The sequence below is a fragment of the Pectinophora gossypiella genome, chromosome 11 (assembly GCF_024362695.1).
Source record: "Pectinophora gossypiella chromosome 11, ilPecGoss1.1, whole genome shotgun sequence".
Lineage (NCBI taxonomy): Eukaryota > Metazoa > Arthropoda > Insecta > Lepidoptera > Gelechiidae > Pectinophora > Pectinophora gossypiella.
Window position 1 is genome coordinate 6,075,933 of NC_065414.1, and position 20,400 is coordinate 6,096,332.

Below are 20,400 nucleotides of genomic sequence, written 5' to 3' on the forward strand. Positions count from 1 at the left end.
TTGTTCGGAATCCTGTGTTGAAATGTTGGAGCAAACGTGCGGTGCTGAGATAAAATTAGTGCGTTATTTAGAGTAACGCAAATGCTGTAAGCTCGCGACTGTTGTGTCTTGTAACGACTACGGAGAAGATGTATCTCTGAGAACGGGGACGTAATTAGGTGGCCGCGCCTTTAAAGTGCCTCTTCCTCTATAGGGAGCCCAACCTAATTCTTATCTAATCCGCATATCTCGAAATAATTTGAGATGGTTGACGTATTAATCAAATTTGTCGCTCTTCTTGAAACAACATATAATGCTTTCAGCTGCCTATCTTCCCGTGCATGTCGTTAAAGGCGACAAAGGGACAGCGCCCTGTCGAACATGATGGATCATCAGTAAGAGCGATAGGCTGATCACCTATGATCATACGGTTTATCATTATCCACCTTAGGACTATGTATCAAAAGTGGCTGCAAATAGTTACTTGATTATTTGTAGTTCTGACCATCCCTTCGGGGAATACGGACGTGAGTTTATGTATGTACGTAATATAAAGTTTCAAGATTTTCTTTGTAAAATTGGTGTAAGACAATAGGGTTACATAAACAATTTGCGCTAATATGAGCAGAAGAACCGAACTGAGGGCGAAATAAGAGATCCAGGAAACGATTCATTTAACATCGCGGGTACGTTATAATTTATGTTCTTTCAACATCTTCATAAACGCTAGAGCTAAACATGCAAATTAATTGTGAACGTTATGGTTGTACGCAGAATACCCCGAACATTCTGAGCCGGGAACTTCGTCTGTGCGGCAGCGAAATAATGCGAGTTTGAGAGTTTTCAGCGCTAACTCTACCGTATGATTGCAATTACATATTGCTAATTCATGTTGTCGTGTCGAATTAGCTGTGCTCAGACGAATTGTTGCTAGATCATTATTAGCTTAATTTATATAATTATGTGGCTACTTACTTAATTGGGATTTTCTGTTTACAAGAACATGATAACAAATGTTTTTTTTTCTATATTTAGAATATCCTCGATTTAATAAGTAGGTTTCGGTAAGGATAGTTATTTAATATAGTATAAGTAAGTCTTAAATCTCGAGTTCGACTTGTCTTTATTTACCCCACACAATAGCTTGAGGCACCCATAAGATTCTTGGGATCAAAGAGATCATTCGCTACTTAATACAGGATCGATCTTTTAGTCTAAAAAAACTTAAAGCAATGTACTATGGTAGGGGGAACTGAAATAAACTGGAAATCCAACCAGACATATTTATTCAAAGTGACAACGGACTCGTACCATTTATGGACTATTTTTGTGCGGGGGACGTCGTCCTTTGAAAGCACATCCCGCGTTTGTCTAATAATAAAACTGTCAGAGGTCCGGCAACGGTAGTTTATGGTTTTCTATGAATATTATAGAATGTTGCGTTGCGTTTGAGTGTACTGTGCAAATGATAATTGATTGTTCAAACAAACGTGTTCAAATTGTCAAGCATGAGTCTATACGGTATAATTATAGTAAACTGAAATACAAACAATCTGTCAAGATTTTCTCGAGAAAACGGAAACTTCATCTTTTGTACTATTGTTAATGTGTTCTTTGACATAAGCCTCTTCCCTAGCATGATACTGAATACTGTAAATTGAGTATCAATCTATTTAGATTTACTTATAAAATTACTCACCACAGACTGTCGTCCGTTGCTGGAGGGTATTCAACATTATCATTGATAATTATAATAGAATATCTTTTAGGAGAGTACTTAGGAAGCGATAGAACAAAGATATTACATATACCTGTTCACTCTGGGCGTGACAATGACATGTACTTGTGAATTTATTGTATGACAACAATAGCTATTGATATACGATTCCTCATTATTTTCCTGTATAATCATACAGGCGAAGCCACACAAGGATCGTATTCCACAAATAACGTCGCATAATTTGGTTCTCTCAGATGAGAGACTCGATATTATGGTTATTCGTCGGGAAACGCTTTGACTGTCCCATGCCTACTAGACCCGTACAAAAGGACGCTACTAAACCAATCCTACTGGAATAGCAATGTTATATTGCCTCCAGGGAATCCGATTTGACAGGTATTGACAACGGCAACATCCTCTGTTTCGTATAGTCTCATATTATGTGATGATATGGGCGTGAACCGTCATTGAATGCAAAGTTTATTAACGCTATGAGCAAACCCAAATCAAGTATTTGTTGTGGCATGTCTATCTATAGTAATGAAGAACAATTGGGAACAATTTCAAATACTACGATAAAACATCTACATGTACTTAGATCTATCTCTCAAATTACATATTTAATATAAACTATTAAAAAATAAGCTGGATAACAGGAAAAAACGCATCGTATCGTCTAGCTGAAGGATTTATTTAATCAAATAATCATGCATTAATCATTTTGAGGAACTAAATACATAACTTACTATTGCGTTTTGGGTACGTTAGAGTTCAGGGTCTGGGCTTGTTGTTAACATTTACTATGCTTGAGTGGCCAAGCGCGGTAAGTTTGGCCCATAATTTGTCACGTCTCCTCCATTACAACGTTGACTCCTAAGAGTAGTTTTGTCTATACAAAACTTTCTAATATCTCCTAACAGTGATGTACGAAAGCAGAAATCATTTTGCTCTATCCATGCAAGTAGATAGAGGGAGTAATAAGCTATAGAAACTCTCTCTATCCTTAAAATGCGAGGATTTTGGGTATACTTCATTTTATTTCTTTTTTGTAGTACCTATCAACTCGATATTAGAACTAAAACTAGAAACTAATTTCGACCTGAGATTTTGATTATCAAATCGATTCAAATCAAATCAAATATACTTTATTGCACAGAACTAAAATTTCAACAATCAGACAAAACACATGAATACAGTACAATGACTATGGACTATGTAATTGAGATATAAATATTTTTCGCATAAAGAAGCTAATTCAGTTCAATTAAATATTTTATGTTTTGTTGATAGTCAGAAATTTACGTCAAAAAAAGCCTGGTAGCAATAATAGCAATAAGTCTACTTATTGTGCTTTTATTTTCCTTATCCTCTTTAGATTTATACTACTTGTTTTAATGTCAAATGTCCTGTATGTACGCATGCATTTATGCATATTATGTACTTTTTTTTTCAATCTATGTAGTTGGGATAAATCGTTAGTATGTTTTGATTTGTAAGAATTTCGATTCCGCGTTGCCTGTGTATATTTGTACTCCCGTTCGCTTTTGCTTGTCAATTGTTATGTGAAAACATTCCATTATATTAAATCCGACAATAGAAAATGACATTGTATAATTAACGGTATTGTGTTCGTCCTTCTGTTTATGTTTAGTGTTCTGTATGACAATCGTTAATATAAATGATCTGCGATGTTTGCCATCTCAGGCATGTTTTGGTTAATGCGCCTTGTTGACCTTTTGAACAGTACAATCTAGAATTATTTAAAAAATCGGCAGTTTGTTCATTGTTGTTTAATTTCCTACAAGTTACTTGTCTACGAAGTATCTACTTTATTAATATTTAGATCATTTGTGTTCGTAATTTATGTTATGATAGCTAGCCAATGACGTTGTTGAAACTTGATTGAATGCTTATTATTTCCTGTGCTCAATATAGTCTACTGCTTTACTATCTTACTTTTTAATCTTTGTTAGTTTAGATGTTTCCACAGTAAAATCCATAAGTTTATCTTGAAGAATACGACTCACGAGTCGTCATCTGTATCATATAAATGTATTATGAAGTTATGACTTCATTGTTCAATGATTTTGTAGGTAAAGAACCGACCGGCTGATTTATCATTGACTTTGCAATTTACTCCGAATTTTTCCTCTTCAAACACTCGCAGATACAGGGAAGAACCCACTGCAAAGTAATATATACCTAATTAACTGTTTGTTTACGTAGATGCTTGATGTTTTACAATTAGTTCATAATAAATGTGTTATTTATCGTCTGTTTACTATTTTTAATAAGCTCGCACACTATTAATCTTGTTTTATCGCGACATTTAAATATAATACATTTATTATAATATGTCATTTAACATAAATTAAAAATATAAACCCTACATAATATGATTACCGCATATCTAGGTAAGTGTAGGTACTTAAGTCTGGAATTTGCTTTCAATAGGTGTTCCTGTTAATATGGGGTTATTATAATATAGTTTTTTTATAAGTTCAATGCAATTAAAATAAGAATGGCATCGAAAGAACATTTTGAGGGAATCAAAGTCATAAATATACTCTTATCAGCAAATGGAAGTATGTATTATTAAACAGAACGTCTAGTTCAGTACAATTATTGATTATATTATTTCAATAAAGATAATGTTTTACAATAGTTAGATTTGTCAAAGTACAGAAGCTATCGCTGAGAAGTTCATTAGTATAGTGATGTATCAGACGAGATTCTGTTCTATTCTAACGGTATATACCTATATTGCAAAATACTATAGGTATTCGTCAATCTCAATATCATTCGGATCTCAAATATTCAAGACATGACATACTGCAAATCTGTGTAAAATAAAACTGTGGCACTCTCGATGTTGTTCGACGTTAGCTTCTGACGCCAAGCGCAGTTAGATGTGTTCAAAGTTTACCAAATTCCTCTACTATAGAAAAACAATTTTAAATCGCTTTGTAGTTTTCTACATAACGCTCTATTCAGAGTGCTAAATGATTGTTCTGTCAAAAGCAGCTTATTATTTACATTGTGGGTAATTTGGAAAAAAATATAGGTAAATATTTTTCAATCTCTCTCGATGCGTTCCACACACTATTTTGTTTTAACGGTTCGACCAGTTACGATACAGCTCGAAAGATCAACCTATTAAGATCTATTGTGACCACGATACAACGCTCTAAGATCTTAATAGAAAAAGGTTTATGTTTGCCATATAATATCTCATACTAGGAATGTCCCATTAATCAACTTTATATGGTTAAATACGTGTCGGCGCTTGCTAATGGCAATCAGGAAAACTATTTATAATCTTCCCCGTAATGCAAACGTTGATAGAGCGCCAGAAGCACTACTGCAAGTATGTTGTAGAACGAAATTAATCTTTATGACATGTCGTATTAATGCTATTTCAAGTATTTGGTTTGTAGTTTCGTAAACCCCAACGCACGCAGAGACAGTACTGGAGTGTTGCGACGAAACCGCGTCGTATGGTGTACTGATTTCTGTGTAAATGGCACGAAAACCGAACATTAAAAAAACCCTCTCCTGCAGCACACCTGCTACCGATCTGAGTTTCGAATTTACCTATGCTAACGACAATCTACGGCTAAAAATGAGAAATGATCGAGTTTGCATGGTACGACAGCAACACAATGTCGTGTGCCGAATGTTTACAATTTACATGAATCGTCTGCATCCAGACGTCACTACGACGACACAACACGACACGACACGACACTAGCTGCATTGTATCGAGCAAGATGTTAGAGATACAGGCCTTCTTTTTGTTCAAACTACGTTCAATGTTTACCAGTCGACACGATGGTACCTCTATGTTATATTGATTGTCTGTAGTTTCTCTCTGCCTGTTGAACTATTCGGAACAGTTTGAAATTGAGGCTTGAGGGGCTATTAAGCAAGCGAACGTATCTCCTGACACGTTGGACTTTTCTTTTCAAATAGTAAGGTGTTAGAAATATTATCACCAGTGCTACCATGATATTGCTTGTCTTTTTGTTTAAAAAATGAATATAACTAACGAAGATATATATGGCTTGCCTGCGGCCATAATTCTGACCAACATAACTGAACCTAAAACAAGTAAAAAACATAAATAAAACAAAAACATACCCTCTGATCGTCTCTGGTGCAAAAGTGGTGTTCTTTTTTTATTGTAGGCATCATCAAACTTTCGTTAGATACGGCTGGATTTTGTGTACTATACATAGTATGTAATAGTTATTTGTATGGAATACGCTTGTGAGCACTAAGCCGGTTATCCTCGCGTTTCCTCCGAACAGAGGACGTGCACTCATCAAAACTGTCGGTCGGTTGCCAAAATGCATTGACTAAAGAAACAAATAGTGCGTTACGAGAATGAATCATAAGAATTTTACTTCCACTGACTAGTAATGTATCTGTCGTGGCAGATCTTAGAATTGATCATTTCATGATGTGTTCGATCATTTCATGAAATGGTCATATTTTATGGTCAAGGTTAGCTGGAAGAAATCCCAATTAGGGATATGCTCGCCTATGCTTTATGCTTTTATGTAACGATAAATTATATGTAAACTTATTTTGTATTTTAAAGCAATAAAGAGTATACAAACAAACAAAACCAAAGTTCAAAGTGAACTTTTTGGTCAACATACGTCTTTCTAGGTCTTCCTTTGCCAGCCCTTCCATCAACCTTCGCCTAAATAAGATCTGAACCTTAAAAACTGCAAAGGCGACTAACTTTATTTTTAAAAATCTTGAAGATCTCTGGGAAGACTTATTTAATTAGAAGAGCTATTTGTAATTGTTACGAAAGTTACAAGTTTTTTAGTGAGTTTGCTTTGTACTACTATAGTTTGAGTCCTAATATTTGTAGCTCAAGGTACAAATTGATTAACACCTACTTTGAGAATTTAGCAAATCAGTAAATGTGACTATGTGTAAAATAGCTACTGGTATTCATGTGGATACATTAAGAAATAAAACTTCAGTGAATATTAAAACTAAAGTATACTTCTCATAAATAATTTTATCGTGTCAGCGACCCTTCATCAGATATTCGAGTCAAACACGATTTGTAGACCTTGTAGTGTATTACGCACGTGCTAACATGTTTACGTGACTTTCACGGCACATGCCATCATTTCCTTCGTTTGTGTCTGCTCGTTTGTAAACATTGCAGAAGTTACACCAAATAGCCGGTTATATTCTGCAATTACCTATTCGATGATAGTTGTAAACCATCTAATTTTTTTTTAATGAACGTCTAGGGCTCTGTGCTGAGGTTTTTCTTGTAGCTTCTTTTTCCCGGCTATACAGTTTGTGAGTAGTTTTAGGCGAATAAGACGTTCGTTATGCAAAAATTGACAATTCAAAGTGTAACTATGTTACCTACTGAATAAAGATATTTTTGAATTTGGGCTGGTTTTCCCTTAAATGAAGATCAGCACGTTAAGCCGTTGGTCCCGGTTACTACTTACTGATAGTAGTCGTTACATGAGTCATGTTAGGGGCTTTTGGCGGCTCAATAGTAACCCTGACACCAGGGTTGATGGGGTTGGTAATCCACCTCACAACCCATACAATAGAAGAACAGAAAGCTCAATGAGGCGGCGGTTCTTAGTTCATCATGTGATGAATGTATCTCTGACTGCCCAATTGGAAATATAGTCGTGACCTTATGTTATATTCTTTTCCATGAATGGTAGCTCATCATGTTCTCATAATAGTCTGTCATGGACATGATGACTTGTAATTTAATGACAATGGTGATTATGATTCAGCGTTGCCACTACAAAGATATGTCCTTTGTAAAATCTGAAATGTAATGGAAAAAGTTGTAGTGTAGTGCTCGCGACTAATTATTAGTTTAGGTAACTAAACGGAGAGAAGTCTTGAGTACCACTCTTCACGAATTAGCTCACATAGATTTAATGCGGAGCGGTTCTTGAATCTGAGAGACTTGAGGCTTAAAATGGCCACATCGAAGCAATATTGCTATTTGACATTTGTTTGCATTGCGCACTTACTTTTATATGCGCATATGTCAAATTGCAATATTGCATTCTTAGATGAATTGCTTCGATGTGGCCATTTTAACCCCCCCAGTATAGTTTAGTTTATTTGTTATTTTGATGCAATAAAGCACTTATAATAATTTACCCGTGCTTAGGGAAACTCACAAAGAGAAAATTTAAATCGAAAAAAAACTTCTGACTTGGACGGGACTTGAACCCGCGGCTGTTGTCACCGGGTCCACTTGACCATGCGAAATGGACCAAATGTCCATGGACCCGGTGGTGTAATGGTTTACTCGCTCACCCCGGCTTGACAAAATCTGCCGGTTCAAGTCCCGTCCAACCCAGAATAAAAAATCGATTTAAATTTTCTCTTTGAAAGTACTTATATCTGAATTTATTTTACTCTGATTGAACTTCACGAACGCTGCGTCTAAAGAAACCACAAAGCGGACTCCCAATATTTCCAGCTCTTTGTCAAATCTCGTCACATCGGCGCCGCATGTTCCGCCTCGGAAGTGTGTCGTCTTACAAGAGTCATTAACTTTCAAACAAAGTCTTATTTTGGGCAATTAGGGCGTCTGTGTCATCGCACTCGCGAGCAATTTGCATATCGAAACAACAGTAATAACACATGTTTATCGTCTGCACCGGATTATTATGAATGTTTGTATCAGTTTTCACAAAGTTATAACAAAACAATCTTCAACATCGTTCTACTGCAATTTGCGCGTTCGTCAAATTATAATGTCGACTATCCCACTTGGGTTGTAAACCGACATTCATAACAATAACGTAGATAGACTGTTCAAAGTCCAAGCGTACAAAAGGGTGACGGGATGAAACCCACTAAGCTGTTCATTGTAGATGGGTGGTAAAAGGCAATCTGCAATATTTCAGTACTTATAAACCTTACAAGGTTTTTACTTTCCTCCACTTTTAAGACCTCTATAAAAACAGGAATGTAATAAATACCATATCTTATCTTAAACTTCATACTTCAACTATCTTTTTCTATCGTGTGAGTTGTGAGGTGAATTACCAACCTCATCAACCCTGGCGTCAGGGTTATTATTGAGCCGCCAAAGGCCCCAGACATGGCTCATGTAACGACTATTTACTTACATCAGTAAGTAGTAACCGGACCAACGGCTTACAACCGGCTTTGACTTCAACTATGATTATAAATGTGATCAAAAGTAGATATACTTAATCAAAAAAGTTATCAAAATAAATTTATCTAACATGAATAGATAGGTTTAAGACGTAACATTAAAATTTGAATGTACCTAATTATATCATATCTCCAACAATGAAAATAATAGAACGGGCTAACAGAAACCTCTGTGAGATGTGGGTATTTAGTTCATCTGGCGATGGATGTACATCTGACTGACTACCCCATTGGGACGTAATCGTGAGCTTATGTGTGTATGTGAAAATAACAGTAGCCGTCAATGGCTTTTAAAATTGTCTTACCTACATACAGAAATTATTATAAAACCTCTAACATAATGTTCAATACGTCTCTGTGGTCACACACTCAAACGCAACATACACACACACCTCTCTCTCTCTCTCTCTCTCTCTCACACACACACACACACACACACACAATATCCCCTTACACATACATACACATATTACTTACTACATACCTAATACTTCTATTGTTACATGACTCCTTTTTATAAGTTACAATTTTGTTGTATTTTCATCTTGATCTCAATATCTTTTAAGATCGTTCTAAATGTTTTAGATTCTAAGATTTGTTATGTCCTATATTTCTTAATAAGTATAATTTTTAACTGTATTATTCAGTTAAGTTTCCACCGGACTTGATGTATAATTTTATTAATATTAAGCGAAAATTGTATCTCATTGAGCCACTGCGATACAGGGTGATCCCTAGTGCAGGGCTCGCTGTTAAAATGTTTAAATTGTACCTTGTTTGAGTAATAAAGAATTATTATTATTATTATTTTATATAACAAAATCGTTTTTATGATGATGATACTTATGGATTATGGACACAAAATGAAATTAGCGGTACGAGTAGGTATCTGTTCGAAAACCAGCGGCTAATGCACGTATCTTGTCAACGTTGTCATCCGTCATTGTTCTGCAATCCATTGATCTAGCATCAATTTTACCGATCGACCTAGTTTCCAAGTTTGCCGAGATTTTTCGACGTCTGTTTCAGTTAGACCCAAATAGCGCTCAAACTACAAAACAAAACTTAATATCGTGACTCGTTACTGTTCCAAAAACTTTTGCGGAATTGCAGAAATGCGCACGCTCGTTTCCTTAACAATGGAGATGACAAATCGCCGAAATAGGAATAGTTGGAGGGGGGATTGTGAAATTGAAAAAGCAATTGTGAAAGATTCTGAAGCAATGAGCACCGGTTCGGAATGAGATTTCGTTTTCTTTCGGCTCTACTCTGCAGTGGGCGAAGGGGGTCTGCTGTCTTTTGTAAGGGGCAATCGTCGTTGACTTAAACGCCCTCCCTGAAGTTGAGAGAGAAGAGGGGGCAGGCAGGGTGGGCATCTGCTTTTGTGTGTCGGTAGCTTTATCTCCAGCCGCAAACACTACCGGTCTGGCCTCTAGTAAACCGATTGCATTAAGGGCAAATACAGAACCGTCGTCAGCTTTTGGATCTGAATGTACGGAACTATTCTCTTAACAAGAGGTACTCTTCCTTCCAATTAGCGCCTTCAACAATGACGTTGTTTATGGTTTCAGGTGGTAGTTTCAAATTTATGAGTTTGTTAACTGATATTAAAATCTAATTAGGTACAATTTAAAGAGTTGCTAAGCTTCTCTGCGTTTTAAAGGTTTCCACAATAAATGTGAAATTGTTATTTCGACACTTAAGTTTTGAATGGTTTTACTCGTCAATATAGAGGTAGATTAATTAATACAACAAATACTTTATTGCACACATAGGAAATAAAAAATAAGAGAATAATAGAAAGAGTACAATAGGAGGCCTTATTGCATAGTAGCAATCTGATCCTGGCTAACTTTGAGTATAAGAGGTACCTATTTACATGAGATGCATATTCAATCGCTTTGTTTCCAAACGAATAAATATCCAAACTAGAAAGAACCTCTTGCGCGTTGAATGACAAAAGATGTAGCTATAACCGAGAGTTTTCATACGCCTTTGTTTCTAATTTTCCTATCAAGTATAATACAATAGAATACAAAAACGCTTTATTGCACTTAAAACATATTAAAAATACATTATTATAATTAGATAGGTAGTAAAACAGGCGGCCTTATTGCTAAGGTAGCAATCTCTTCCAAGCAACCTTTAAAAAACGTAGCGGGATAGACAGTGCAAAATAAAAAGTTGTAAAATATAAGTATACCTGGATAAACTATATTAAAAACAGTACATAGAAGACAATAAATAATGATATATAAATATGTAAATATAAACATACATTACAATGAAAGAGAGGAAACCATGACAGTACTATAATACCTACTTTATAAAAAAGCAGATGTTAATATCATCTGTGGCAAATATACAGTAAGTCACGTCAAAAAAACGTTCTAAATTCATTTAGATCGGTATTTTCTCATTGGAATTAGAAACGAAGACAGGCAACTTATAATTGAGTTCTCAGCTTTATTTATATAGCGAGTTTTGCTACTGTTTACCGGAAACATGACAACAAATCAACAATTCGTAATGCAGGAACAGGGGGGTTAAAATGGCAACATCGAAGAAATTCATCTAAAAAGCAATATTGCTAATAATATGTCATTTGTTTGCATTGGCACTTAATTTTATATGCGCAAATGTTAAATTGCAATATTGCTTTGTAAGATGAATTGCTTCGATGTTGCCTTTTTAACCCTCCTGTTCATGTAAAATAACATTTCATTTCAATAACAATTTATGTATGTATGTGGCTGATATTGATACGAGTCGAACACTTCCATTATTTTATTTAATACCTCTTTTTTTTGTAATTTATTATAGTTACAATATTAATAAAAATATAACAGCCTCTGTGGTCTAGTGGTTAGAGCGTTAGGCTCACGATCTGGAGGTCCGGGTTCGATTCCCGATGGGGACATTGTCGAAATCACTTTGTGAGACTGTCCTTTGTTTGGTAAGGACTTTTCAGGCTTGAATCACCTGATTGTCCGAAAAAGTAAGATGATTCCGTGTTTCGGAGGGCACGTTAAGCCGTTGGTCCCGGCTATTAGCCGTAAAAACACTTCCACCAACCCGCATTGGAGCAGCGTGGTGGAGTATGCTCCGTACCCCCTCCGGTTGATTGAGGGGAGGCCTGTGCCCAGCAGTGGGACGTATATAGGCAGTTTATGTATGTATGTTTATGATAATGTGATACGAGTTATTAAAACGTTTAGAGCCTTATTGCATTAGGTTTGTTTTAGAAAATCGACATGGACAAGTACTAACCAATTTCACCTTACAAACTAAAATAAAATTTTAAAGCATGACTCATAATCGTCGGCCTTATTTTAGGTGATTCAGTGCAAGTGTTTTTAATAAGAAAAGAACGATCGTGAACAATTTGTACAAACTAAATAAGCAACCCGAATTTTTGAGGATAATAACTACATACTTAAAAAGAATCATGCCGAAAAGTCATTCGAGTAAATAAGAGAATTTTGGTATCTGTCGGCCAATCATTTATTGACTAAATCTGTAGGTATTGTAATAAAGACATATTTAAGTATGGAACCCCTATTATTCGAATAACGAAATTACCCTCAGATGGGTATGGTCTTTGATTTAGATTAATGGCGTTAAAATTTAATGGTCGGTAGGGTCAGTCAGACCCCGGAATATCTCTGCTGTATCTAAATTGAATTCGGCTTCATAGCTAATAAAGGGTTTTGTTTGAAGTTGGAATTGTGTTCTTTCAAAATTGGAATTGCTATTGAATGCAAGTCACGCCAGAAATTATATTTGTTTTTGATGAAACCAAAAATTTCGAATATTGTCCTATTGTAATAACTTTAGATAACAGAGATACAAGTAAAAAAAAATCAAGTGGGGACGGGTTAACAGTAGGTACCATGATATTTTAAGGAAGACGATGTCACGTGCGCCAACTTCTTCAGATGTTCAACTTAAATAGCTCAAGTTCCTTACTCTCTCACGCGAGATTTATTGAGCATCCGAGAAAAAGTTTCGTATTACTTGCCTGATTCGATTTCACTTAGATTAAATTATTTGGAATTCCGGATCTCAATTTTGCACGAATGATTTCAGCAAGTACACCTGCGTGAAATAAAACGGGTACTTACTGCTTTATTTCTACTTCAAGATTCCTCAGAATTTTTCGGCTAAGCGAGCAAAGCGTTGGCAAATTCGAATTGGCAAGACTTTGCATTTCATTGATTACTGACTGGCTTTGTTTTGGCACAGAATCAAGTGTCGCAGGACTTTATGTTCAAGACGTCGAACATAGTGACCTAAATTGAAGTAGGTAATAGTGCTACATTTAATATACTTATTTTAATTTGCAATATCAAAGCCGAATTACATGTTCAGCATCTGACATTTCTAGTTGCAGTTGACGATTTATTTATTATACACAAAAAGATAATATAACAAGAAGAGAGAGAAAAGGCACAACGTATTGGTTTTTTATTTCCTACTTATTTTGCATTGTCCTCTTATGTTTCCCTACAATCATCTCAGGCCTTCACATCTTTATCAGTAAGGTAAATTATATGTATGTAAGTACATAATTTAAATAACCATAACACAATATCGATAAGAACATTTTCTTGTAGACACAGAATCGAGAGAACAAAGGTACCTTAATACCTATGCATAACAACGTGGCCAGTGACGTAGAAACAGGTCCATCAGTTATTCATCTTCATTCAAATGAGAAATGTGGCTCTTCGGATACCTTTCTTGGGAAAAAATAGCTGAGATGTAAAAAGGAAATTGTAGTGCGCCGAGGTAATACGCCTCAAACACACAATGTCTCAAGCGGTATGAAATATACTTTTGTTGTGGAATTACTACGTATAAGCAGTTTTAAATTGGATTGGCCTTGTAATATAGTGGAACCTATAAATCTATCGGAATCAGGTCTCTTATTTCAGTTTGAATTCCAAGTAGGGCTATCGGCCTTGAACTCAGTCACGCGATTCGTTTAACATTCCGGGCATGTTTTGTCCGCTGTCTGATAAACGTCTGTTGGTGGCTCTGCGTGAAGCAAAAAAAGCAAATGCCAGGTCCAATAAATGTCACTATAGTCTCCATCAGACTTTTATTTAGGAACATTCGCAGCTTGGCGGGAACATTCAGTGGCGGTTTATCCAAACACTCACATTCAAGGCTCACCAGATTGCGATTTCGCCAAAGCCTGCAGTGAAATTTATCCTGGCTCCGGTGACCCGGGAAATTGTCGTCTTAACTTAGGGGAACCATTTATTCGCGTTTAGTCCCGAATGTCCCGATACTCGGCTTGTCCCGAATTATGCAAACGAGTTTGGAGTCGGGATCCGAAACCGGGACCTTTCTTCAATCTTGCCACGCTGAATCAAGGGTTTCGTAAAGCTGTTTCGTTTGCTGTTCTCTTGAATATATGACTCCCTTGTGTACCTACTGACTTTATATTCATTTGCGGTTGATTTGGATATGAATAAGTAACGCGTTTTGAGGGCAACAAAGAAAACTAAGCTAAAACAACATTATCGAAAAACTCTACTCTCTGGCTTCTATGAAAACATCATGCCGTGAAATATTGACATCACACTCACCAAATTGATTACTTGCAAAAAGCTAGGTACCGTATCATTTCAACATGGAGCGAATGCTTTTTTCTTCCATCCTATTTCATCATCCTGTGCACACAAATAGAGTTCATTGTTTTTCTTTAATATAAAAAGTTGCAAAAAATTGCTTGCAACAAAATAATGTTCAAAAATTTCGTACAGAATATTTTCGAAGAAGAAACGGACAAAAGTTACATACCTAAAATTTTTTTTTCGATATTTATGTTTTTAAAAAAGAGCGAGCCGAACCGTGGCGTGAGCCGTGGTAGCCCAGCTGGAAGAACGCTTGACTATGAGGTCGCAGGTTCAAATCCCAGCACAGACCTAAACCAATGATATTAGAATTGCTTTCAAAATTAATGTTTGGATAATAAATAATTACCACGTGCTCAGTGATGAAGGAAAACATTGTGAGGACGCACACACATTCCCGAGAAATCGATTTAAAAGATATGTGACCGAACCTGCATTGGGCTGGTTTTCCCTTCGTGGTTTGGAAGGTCAGACAGGCAGTCGCTTCCGTAAATCTTCAGGTTGGGTATGTGGACTCCGTGAAAACGAGATAACGCTAGGGAGATGATGATGATGCTTTTAAAAAAGAAACTATTCCATTTGTTGTTGAAACATTCATGAATTGTTTCGAAGGTAATTACTTAACATTGGCCAAAGTTGTATTAATTACTGTGAATTAAGTCTAGTTTTACAAAGTTACTCCCCTTTTACCTACTATTTCATTCAGTTGTAACACTATAATAACGAAAATTGTGTTTCGAAAGGTAAATTTCGATATTATTTTACAAAGTACAAGTACAGTAAAATATTTTAATTACCTACTTTGTAAACAAAAGACAAAAATATTTTTTCTTCCAACCCTAGATCAGAAAAAAACAATCCTTTGAATCATAATTACAAATGTAAAACACAACGAAACCTTGAAGACGCACCAATTAGCGACGTAGCAGAACTGCCGAACTCAAATATTTGTCCAACAACCATAAATGCATTAAGTTGCCTCATATTTTTTCTTACGACAGCTAATGGTAGATTTAAAGTAGGTAATAAAGAACCGTGTAGTTACGACGATAGGGAACGATTACCGAAGGATAATGAGTGGTCGAAACCCGTTGAAAAAACTTGTACTACCTGCTCTTAACGAAGGTCGGTTGGAAGTTGGAACAGACAGTTATTAGTATTACTGAGAGGAACAGTCGGTATTGTTAAACGATTGATAGTGAGAAACACACAAAATCCTATAATCTAAAAGTGTTAATAAGGATATCTGCATAAAACAAAATACGAAGAGCCGAATATCGGACTGAATGGCGCGCATTGGAAGAAGCCAAAAAAGAAAAAAAAACAAGAAAAAAGAAAGAAGTGTATTAAAGAGGTTTCGTATTGTAAGCGTCGTGTCTAGCAGTAGACTTACAGGCTAATGATGGGATTATCGTTTCCATCGACTATCGATTATCAAACGGCAACTCTAATTTGAAAGACACGTAGCAATTGGCAATGTAATTGCTACAAAGTAAGTAGAGACATCACTAAGATACTGTAATATATAATATTATTGCAACACTCTATGCACGTGCATAATATTTATTATGAAAGTATGAAGAATGTTGTAATTAGGAACTATATTTTTCCCTTAGGTTATAAATGTTATATATGCACAGCTTAGAGTGTATAACCACAGTGTCATTGCCTCTGTAACTGACGTAAATGCTTATGACAATTATAATAATATAACATTGTTATTTAATATAAAGAAGACAATGAACTACAGTTCATAGTTACTTGGTAGAACAAATTGGAAAACGCTGTTTCGATTCCATACCATTCAAGAAGCAGTAGACATAAATAATTACTTAGCAATCTTTTTATCCATTCATTTTGATCTTTATACTTCTTGTTTGACCTCATTCACATCACTAATTTAAGACCCACGCTCTTTTCATTTTCCATTCTTGTCTATCAAAGACCAATTCCTTCACTTACTTATAAGACACGACGTTCGCCTTCTCTTTAATCTGTTCCATGTAAGCTCTTTGGTCTTCCCCTTCCTCTCTTTCCCTCATTACCTATTATTCATTACTTATTTCTTTGGCTTCATTATTATTTCATCTTTGATATCAAATTTCAAATCCTTCGTATTAGAAGAAAAAGGACACGAGGAAGAGGTAAGTCGACTACAACATATTTCTTCTATTCTGCTCTTTTATTGAAGAGATTATTTTTTATTGAAATAACTAAAGTAAGATCATTACGTGATGTTGATTTAGTTCCACAAAAGCTTGAGCGATTTTAGGAAAACATTTTTGAAACCAAATTAATTTTGTCTTCAGATTTTATTGATTGACGTTTGACTTAATGACGGGACTTTTGAATAGCTTCCTAATTTTTACTCTTCGCGAAAAAGGGTGTGAATAGAAAATCGTTGCTCTTATTTTTAACGTTGATTATAATTGAAAGATACTCCGATATAATTGAAACGCCTCCGTGGTCCAGTGGTTGAGCGTTGGGCTTTCGATCCGGAGGTCCTGGGTTCGAATCCCGGTGGGGACATATCATAAAAATCACTTTCTGGTCCCTAGTTTGGTTAGGACATTACATTGATCACCTGATTGTCCGAATGTAAGACGATCCGCGCTTCGGAAGGCACGTTAAGCCGTTGATCGCGGTTACTACTTACTGTGTACGTAGTCGTTACATGAGTCATGTCAGGGGCATTTGGCGGCTCAATAGTATCCCTGACACCAGTCCACACGATAGAAGAAGTTTGAAAGAGGGTTAGTATTTTGAGACCGAGAAGGACTTACGATGACCAAATTGGAGATGTCCTTAGAAAAGGTTCAATACGATCTACTCTGAACCGGCGTGCGTGTATGAAGCGATTGATGAATGTGGAGGAAGCAAGAGAAGTGTGTCAGGATCGAAGCAAATGGAATTCTATAGTCTCTGCTTACCCCGGTGGGAAATAGGCGTGAGTTTATGTATGTATGTAGTATTTTGTGACCCTTGTTAAAATATTTTAGTGCACAGGTATGGAATTTCTTGGAATAGTTACTTGGATGGAACGTGGCTTTTCTTTTTAATTTGCATCTGCTGCATCTTTGCATACTAATGTCTTAGTTAGTAATTTGGTTAGAAAATTTAAGTTCAGAAGGTAAGATGTGTATTTAGGATTTTTTTTAATCTTTGCGTGTTTAACCTTACTTCGCGGCTTTCCATCAGAAGAAGTTAGTCAAATGTGAACTTTGTGAGATTGCTTTCATAAAAAATATATAATAATTAAGCCCTCCTGATAATGATGATACAAGATATATTGGGTTTCATGCAAACATAGGCACCGGCGCTTTTTAAGTAATTAATTTACTAAGCATTTTATAAACAAACAAAATCATTATTACATTCTTAAGGCTAAGTACTTAAAAACTTACTTAAGTGGAACATTATCTTAGAAAGGTGTTTTTTGGAATAATAAACAATTGCTCCTATTAGAATTAACGTTTGTCGTCAACCGAAGTCTTCAACATAATTTGCGAAGATGCCTATAGCTCCTCCTTTGACCAAAACCTCCTTCGCTTTATGCAGCATTCTGTTCACCTGCAATCGCGAATGCAAGTAGCTTGAGCTTGTGAAATGAAACACTATCAGCATATTTTGCTCAAACACTTGTCTACGATGAAATAGCTCTTGTACACTAGAGCATTTTTTCAACTCGTTTGCATAGCCTTATTTTGATAGCGCTCTGATACACAAACTTTAATTTCGAAAAATTCATTTCGTAAAAATGCACTTTGCTAGCGAGCCTTTGAGAATTTTCATAATACGTTAGATGTGTTTATCTTTTGAATCTCTTTGAGTATAAACGTTCTTTGTTTAGTAAAAAAAGTGAAGAAAAAGAATGTTGAAAAAAGGATTAGTAGTGCATGGTGAGGCGGTGTGGTCGTGCGCCAGCGGTAGGCCGACTTCATAATAAGTCCATTCGAAACAATCTTCCCTCTCTTTTATTTACCTTCCCCGCCGGCTCTGCCGTCCCCTTCCTTTTGCTTCTTTTCGGTCTTTATTTTCGTTGAGATTTTTATCTGTACTACGCTCGCTGCGTTAATTTAGTTCGGATACAAGATTTCTGTCTACGGATGTCATAAATTATTGGTCACTCATTAGTTTTTTTAGATTATTTTTAACATCTGGGCTAAAGTTTTGCCTTTTGTGTTTGGGTTTGCTTAAAAGGTTCGTTTCGCTGTAAATTAACAATTTATATGTATCTGCCGATCCTCCTTTATCTTCAGATATTATACCTACTTACTTTATTATTCAAAGGTTTGTTTCTTGCTTATTGAATATTTAAGTTATCCGAACTATAATTTCTCAGTCGGTTGCCTTTAGTCAAAGGCTTAGACGCCCCGTCTAAGCGTAAGCTTAACTATGTCGAAATATCAATTAATATTAATTAGAGATTTTAATAGGTACATGCAGTATTTAGATGAACTATTAGGCTTTGATGTTATACAACCTTCAAGCATGCATGTGTAATGTACGCTTACGCATTATGATATCTATTACATCGTTAAACTAATGATCTTTTATTTGTCTACAGGTATGTGATACATTTTCCAACAAATAAAAAGAAATAACATCAAGTACTTGGTGAGTTAGTAAGTATATTAGTATAACCTATCTAGAAAACGTCTTTTATGAAGTTTGTTTGTTGTTTTAAATTTTATGGACACATTTATATTTGGATTGTAATTTATTTTATTTAGTCAGCATACGGTCCATCTAATTATATAAGTACCATCAGACCGCATCTGAATGAAACTTGCAAGCAAAAAAGAAAAAGATGTTGTTTTATTTCTTGATTAGTTGGGATGCAGTCTGAGTTGTAACTTCGTGCTATTTATGAACTGAAATCTCAGTGCTACTTGTCTGCAACCACAGTCTGCTGCATAACAGCGTTTATTACTTTAACTTTATGTGATCAATGTTATTTATATTAGTGTTGTGACCATGAGCCATGTCAGGGGCCTTTGGCGGCTCAATAGTAACCCTGACACCATGGGTGATGAGGTTGGTACTCCACCTCACAACCTACACGATAGAAGAAGAAGTGTTGTGACTGCACACATACATATACGAGTACTATGCCGCATTTTTATTGTGTAATCCGCCATGTCAATTTACATTACGGCTAGCCGTTTTATAAAACAAGGGTGTTTTGTAGCCGGATTGTCATTGCAACACGTTTTAAAACATGGCTTCCTTAAAAAAAAGTAAAATAAACCTTGAAAATACACAATTCTTGTACGGGGATCCTGCTTTATACTTCACTTTTTATTATTTGATAGTAAATCTACCATAATAATACATAATCTGAAAAAAAAAGAATACAACTGCTTACCTATTGCGGTTCGGTATAGAAACACCCCTTTAAAATTAGGACAGACGGACGGACAGACAAATTGGGTCCTGTTACAGTACTTTAAAACATTGAGATTTGTCATATACAAAGACACACACTACAAATACCTACTTACACTGGGATTAGTCACATACTACAAAGAGAAAATTAATTCGAAAACAATCTGACTCGGATGGGACTTGAACCCGTAGCTCTTGCCAAGCCGGGACGAGCGTGTTAACCATTACACCACCGGATCCTCCTGCTGTCCAAGCAAAATTCTTTCGATCTATGTGCCGTCAGAACATATAAAAACAAAAATTTAAGTAACATTTCATCCTTCATAATGCGCACAGCCAAGGAATGGAATGGGCTGCCGGCGTCGGTGTTTTCTTAATCTTATAACCTGGGGTCCTTTAAATCACGGGTGAATAGGCATTTTCTGGGTAAGCTGGTTCCAACGTCGATCTCTTCTTCTCCTTGTGGAA

The 20,400-nt window shown here is 35.8% G+C and overlaps 1 protein-coding gene and 1 non-coding gene across 3 annotated transcripts in view; both read left to right on the forward strand.

Annotated features, from left to right (window-relative positions):
• The window catches only part of LOC126370949 (furin-like protease 1), a 246,508-nt gene that overhangs the window by 4,358 nt on the left and 221,750 nt on the right, over positions 1-20,400 (forward strand). The gene's annotated exons all lie outside the window — the stretch shown is intronic.
• On the forward strand, positions 17,002-17,073 carry Trnae-uuc (transfer RNA glutamic acid (anticodon UUC)). The gene has a single exon. It is a non-coding gene; the product is annotated as a tRNA-Glu (tRNA).